The sequence below is a fragment of the Cebus imitator genome, unplaced genomic scaffold (genome assembly GCF_001604975.1).
Source record: "Cebus imitator isolate Cc_AM_T3 unplaced genomic scaffold, Cebus_imitator-1.0 Scaffold243, whole genome shotgun sequence".
Taxonomy (NCBI): Eukaryota; Metazoa; Chordata; class Mammalia; order Primates; family Cebidae; genus Cebus; species Cebus imitator.
The window spans coordinates 1,895,609-1,902,349 of NW_016107558.1; the positions used below are offsets into that span (position 1 = coordinate 1,895,609).

The following is a 6,741-nucleotide window of genomic DNA, read 5'->3' on the forward strand; positions in this document are numbered from 1 at the left end:
AAAAAAAAAAAAAATGAAGATTATGTTGTACATGTAATCTTTATTCTTTTCTTGGAAATCATGAATCTTTTTTATGTCATTAAATATATTTTCAAATGCAAAATGTAGATTTTAATAACTACAAAATATTCTTTCTTAGTTCAACAAACATTTAATCTTCAATGTGCCAGGCATAACACCATAATCGTTTTTTATTATAATGTGTTTTTTAAATTAAAAGAAACATTTCAAAATATTTTCTTAATATACTTCTCTCCAGGGATTATTCCAAGTATGCACATGGAAGCCTGTTTCTCTATGGAGGGAGCTAGAGGCAACTCATAATCTAATAGTCAGGGGTTCTTGGAATTCATTCCCAACCTCTTCATTAATTGCTAAAAATATTTACCATAACCTTTTAAATCATTTTTCTATTGTATATTTTGCTGGTTTATAAAGTTCCTTAATATAAAAAGTACCATGGTAAACATATCTACATGTAAATATTTGATAATATGTATTATTATTTTCTTTAGGATGTGCTTTCAGAGTATGCAGTGGTTAAGGCACTTGATATCATTGATGGCTTTATATCCATAAAAGGTACACTTTTCTGCAGGAATTGTTTAAGTGTATGCTCATCACAATGGAGTATTTCCGTTTTTAATTAGTACATACATTATTTTATCATTATATTACCAATTTTTTAATTAAAGTAAGACAATTGCATAGATTTCTTATTGCCATCACTCCTCACCAATGAGGAAAAAATAAAACTCTGAACACGTAGCAGTTTGTTCTGGTGTCTAACAACATATTTCTTAAATTTTTTTTTTTTTGAGAGGGAGTCTTGCCCTGTACCCAGGCTGGAGTGCAGTGGCAGGATCTCAGCTCACTGCAGCCTCCACCTCCCGGGTTCAAACAATTCTCCTGCCTTAGCCTCCTGAGTAGCTGGGACTACAGGTGTGTGCCACCATGCCCAGCTAATTTTTGTTTTTTGTTTTTTAGTAGAGACGGGGTTTCACCATGTTGGCCAGGATGGTCTCGATCTCTTGACCTTGAGATCTGCCCACCTTGCGATCTGCCTGCCTCAACCTCCCAAAGTGCTGGGATTACAGGCGTGAGCCACTGGGCCCGGTCTCTAATAACATATTTCTACATAATATGATTTTCAGGCATTATTTTCAGACTACCCATTATGGAAGAGGAGGAAATATTAATAGCACTCTGACACTGCCCTAATTCCTATCTACCCAATCTGCCAATATGCTTATATCATATTTTAATGTATAATTTTGTGTTTCCTTTCTAGAATTTCCCTACATGGAGTACTCCATCCTCTTGTTCCAGTCTCAGCTGGCTGCTCCATGGGCTACTTCATAGCTTTCATCACAGAGCTTTGCTTGGCCTCTCTCCTGTGTGTCATCTCTGTTTCTTGGATTCTGTGCTTTCATTTTCCCACTGTACTCTGATATTTCAGTGAAGTTTATCCACGAAGTCCAGAATTCTGCCTGGAAACCAGCTTCCTCCTCAGCTGCAGCTCTTTTAATGGGTACATCCGAACTGATGACTTCTCCTTCCTGCTGCATAGGTAACACTTACTTGTTGGTCTAATTTCCATTTTCCAGAAATTTCTCAAAATGTCTGCTGATAGCCCTGTACTCATATTTTTCATGTGGGTTCATAGCTTTCATATTTCTTTATTATTGTAAATGGGGGCTGTGGAAGGTGAGGAAACACATCCTTTCTTAAAACAGAAGCTCTCTTTCATTAACTAAAATATTTTTATCGACTCTAGAAAATGCAGAAAGTTAGTACAAGATCATTAGACAGAAAGTCAAAGATTACAGAAGTGCTGAAGTAGATCATTCTTACTTTCTTTGCAATGTCCATTACATCCACACATAGGTAAACTGTTACAAAGCCAGAATGGTGAAAGAGTAAAACAATGGCTGAGGGAAGTGGAGGTTAAGATATAGCTCAACAGTGAAAGTAGCAGGGAAAAAGCTGGGCAAAGCAAAGATCATCTTTTGTACAGTTGATACAGTAGGCTAAAGGTGCAGTGTTCTGTATTAGCTAGAGCAATATGAAGGAAATAAATTAAGTCCCTTATACCTAAGACCTCTATTTTTCTGTTGATTACATATGCGGTGGCAATGGAAAGAAGGGAAAATAATGGGGATAGCATTTGCTGATTCTCTGATCATGCAACACTGGCAGCATTCTAGACTCATTCTATTAATTACATTAACCACATCTTATAAAACACGTTTCCAAAGGCCGTATGTAAGAGGCCTTGCCTTCATTTGTTGCATTTATTAGCTCCTTAAGTTGACAATATATAATTGTTTTCATATAATTTTCATCAAATAAAATTCATTTTAATTTGTATGAACATATTTAAAGTGGAAAATATCTTCTCAAATGGTCCGTATCTCAGGCAGCGGATATTTTATGGGCTTCGCATCTGAACAGCCAGAGATCTCAGGCATAGCATGCATTAATCACAACCACTTACTGACCTGGTTCAGATGCTTACTCAGTACATGGGGCTAGACTCAGAGTGTGCCTTAGGCTAAAGAAAAAATTATTCAAGTTGAGCATATCCATAAACTCTTGCTCAAGCTATGTATTTGGGGGGATAAACACAAGTTTATTCCTAGTTGAAAAGATACGATGCTTAGGACTGAACCTGTTGCCTTTCTGGAATTAAGAGCTAGAAAACATAGAGACATTTCTTTCTAACTGACACAGTTTCTAATAGAAACAATCCACCAGGATATTGAGCCCACATTTTAAGAGTTCTTTGGAATTTACTGAAAATGGAAAACTGATTACATTGGGCACATAGGACATTTATATTTATAGATACATTTTAGATAAGACAAGAATTTTAAAAGCCAGAAATCACTTTTACTGGGCATTTTCAGAAAAATGTTGTCAACTTTTTATAATTTTTAATAGGCAAAAAAAGGATTGTTATATTGATATTGACAGAAATTAGGTGGTTAATTAGAGAGTCTAGCATAAAAGGATGGATTGCTCTAACAGTGGTTTAGAATTTTTCTTTATATGATTCAATTTTGTGGTCTGGCAAAGGCCCAATAGTCATTTATCTGGTATGCATACCTTTCCACAGCTGGATTTTCAAATATGATTATAAAGTTCGTATGACAGAACTATTCTGAAAATAAATATGTCAGCAGACTTTGCTTTATTTTATGTATTTATTCTGGATATAACATAACTTGATACAAACACAGACTACAATTTAAGACATTTTGCCAGAGTTCTTCAAGTATAGCATCGTTTGAGATTGTGGAAGGTGATTTAGAAACACCTGGGTTGAATATTTATATCCCAGTCTTAAATCCTAAAAACCTTCAGTTTTATAGTACTTTCGGGGAAAGACAGGAACTACATTAATACTTGTTAGTGTAAAAGTTAATGCATTGCTGGAAAAGCCTTGGAAAAAATTAGAAAATTAATGCAAAAAATGAAGGGAAAATTTAAAAAGGTAGTATTTGATCAGCATTTGTAGGTTTAGGGTTGTATTTTTTAGAATATATTTTTAGGAATATATCTTTCATATTTTAGTGTTTGGGAGGATGATGAGAAGATTCATTAGAATAAAATTCTAAATCTTGTATGTAAATGAGAATTTTTGTTTGTAGTAGTATTTTATGGAATGTGGCTAAGAGTCCCATCTAATGGTGAAACAAAAATGAATACAATATTCTCCTCAAGCTCTATGTGGTCCTCCTGGTACCTCTGTCTTTTTAATGACACTGTTCTCATGCTCTCCTTCCTCCCTTCCTTACATCTGCTTGGTCCAACTTGATGCCACACAAGACAAAAAGCATATTTGATAGAAGAATATAAGCTGATATTAGTAGGGAGCAGAACCATAAGGTCTCCTCTCTTCTTGAGTAATATGTTTACATTTAACAGCAGTCATCTAGAGGAGCACCTCCAGCTTTCCTGTCAGAAAGAGTGATTTTCGGATAGTGTAGTAGAAGAGCAAGCAGCACTGTAGCTCATGATGTAAATATTTTCTCAGAGTGGAAATTTTATAGCCTACCATATAACATGTTAGCTACATAACCTGTCATACATTTGAAAAAGTCCTTTCATGAGATAATCTTTACCAATTATAAATAATAATAGTCATTGCTAATATGTTTGAGTACTTTACTTACTCTGGCCAGGCACAAAGTGGTTTACATATATTAACTCACTTGAATCTCCCAATAATTGTATTAGGTAGGTCCTTTAGTTATCTCATTTTATGGATGAGATATCTGTCAATTCTCTTTTGTGATTAATGCACTACCTCCAAAATTAGAGGCTTAAAATAGCAACCCATCATTTAACTCAAGATTCTGTGGAATGATGGCTTGGGTGGGGCTTAGTTGGCTAGTTCTTGTTCTGAGCCAAAATAGGTGATCTTGGCTGAGCTCTATGAACCTGTGATCAGCTAGTGAGCCAGTTGGGGCCTGACTGATCTGTAAAGACCTTAGCTAGATCTTACTCCAACAGGACTTATCCCCGCACAGTTTCTCATTCTCTAGCCTACCAGCCCTGGCTTGTTCATGTGGTAGTCTCACAATTCCAAAAGCTCTCAAATGAAACTGCAAGTCCTCTTAGGCCCGGCTATGACACTAGCATAACCTCATTTTTGGTGCATTGTATTGGTCAAAGCAAGTAATGACTCCTACCAGGTTCAAAGTAGGGGGAAAAAGACTCCACTTTTCGAGAGGAATATCATTGTGGGCTTTTTTACATTTGCTTCTGTCTCTAAGACATGTGTCATGACTTGCCAAAGATCACAGTTAGTAAATAAAGGAATTGAATTAAACTCCATGCAGCTTGAGGCCATTACACTGCATAATTCAGCATTGTGTTTCAAATGTCAATGCTAACCCTTGACCTCTTCCACCTGTTAATGCTAGGGTACCATACCAATTTCTAATTATAAATTCTTTTTAAAATGGTACTAGTAGCTTTGAATGTGCAAACTAAAAATTGTTAAATAATCTCTGCAAAATCTAATGGGTCTAGACCAGTATGTTATAGACTCTCCATGAGTCTCAAGAGTTCATCAAGTCTCTTGGACAAGAAAGGGTGTCAGATCTGAGACTCCAGTTAATGACTTACTAACTCACAATGGGCGTTTCATCTCTTCAGAATGGTCTCTGGGACTGGAAGCTAAATATGGAGATTGTGAGTGGCTTTTGGGAAAGGCAATGGAAACCAAATAAACAAAATGAGTTACCAAATACCCTTTCGTACATTCAATTCCCTTCCCATCATATTGATCGACCCTGAGTCTGTTTAGTCCAGCTGCAGTTTTATTTACTGGCATCAATGGCTCTGGAATCATCAGGATTGCCTCATGGTTATTGGTTTTCATTTTGGATCCCAGATGACTGTGGTATTTTCCCTTCATTATTTAACCACACATTTAATTCAAAGCTCATTCATGCTCAGTAAGGCAGCTTTTAATATCTCCATATTCCCTAAATCTGGGATCCTGAACCATTGACATGAAATACTTCTAGGACCCAGGCTTTTAAAATTGGAAATATGGCTGGTTGCTTCTTATCTCAAATTTCCTTTCCCTATAGTGAGCAATTTTTTTTTTCATTTTGAACTTCCACTTTTCTTTTTGATTAAGAAAAATAAATGAACTGAAATAGAATTCTTTCTTCTTCTTGTTTTATTCATTGCCATGCCCTTTAGTGGTTCCTGTACTGTGTGTTCTGGAGAGTTATGGACCTCAAGAGTCGACATAGGATCTTATGAGATGATGAATGCTGCCGACACAATAGCTGTTTTCTCCACTGAGTCCAAGTGCTTTTGCTTTTGAGTCCCTACTTCTTGATGTCAGCAGTGAGCATGAAGAACAGTTTCAAAAAAAAAAAAAAAAAAGGTCAGCTTCTTTCCAGAGCTCTTTGGTAAAAATATGTAATGACTGCAGATTGGATTTTTCAATTTATCACTCCATCTAGAAATCTATTTTTTAAAAAATGCTTGGTTCTTTATATTTTCACAAGGAGGGACCATATTTATTATTTATTGTTATGTATATCTTTTTAAATTGTTTTTTTGAGACAGGGTCTTGCTCTGTCACCCAAGCTGTACCACAGTGGAGTGGTCATAGCTCTAAAGCGATCCTCCTGTCTCAGCCTCCTCAGTAGCTGGGACTACAGGAATGCCACCATGCCCAGCTCACTTTTAATTATTTTTAGAGACTGTTGTCTCACTATGTTATCCAGACTGGTCTCAAATCCTGGTCTGTAAGCAGTTCTCCCATCTCAGCCACCCAAAGTGTTGGAATTACAGGATTGATCCACCATGGGCTGTATATGTCTTGAATACCTCTATCAAACGTGTATATGTTATTTATTAAAGGCCAAGCATCATTTTAAGTGTTTTCTCAATAATCAATTTTTTTAATGTCTCCATATAATAATGTGCTACAATATATATTTTAGGCTTAAAAATGTTAATATTATTAAAACCTGGCATATTAGCATAAGAAATATTCTGAATAAAGGTCGTAACTGGATATACCTAGGTATGCATTACAGACCTATTGATAACAGAGGAATAAAGGAACATTCTATTAAGCAACAAGGAAATTGCAGTCACTCAAACCATGTGTATAAAGGATAATTGCTACAGTAGTAAGGCAAAAGCTAGACTTGAATACTTTAGAATATAGAATAACATCTAAAAAGACTGTAGACATATACCAAC

The 6,741-nt window shown here is 35.8% G+C and overlaps 1 long non-coding RNA gene across 1 annotated transcript in view; it reads left to right on the top strand.

The window, feature by feature from the left end:
- The window catches only part of LOC108282549, a 20,286-nt gene extending 14,376 nt beyond the window's left edge, over positions 1–5,910 (top strand). The window contains exons 2-3 of the long non-coding RNA XR_005195465.1: positions 1,292–1,570; positions 5,722–5,910. This is a non-coding gene — a long non-coding RNA (uncharacterized LOC108282549). The remainder of the gene's footprint in view (positions 1–1,291; positions 1,571–5,721) is intronic.
- Positions 5,911–6,741: the final 831 nt, after the last annotated feature.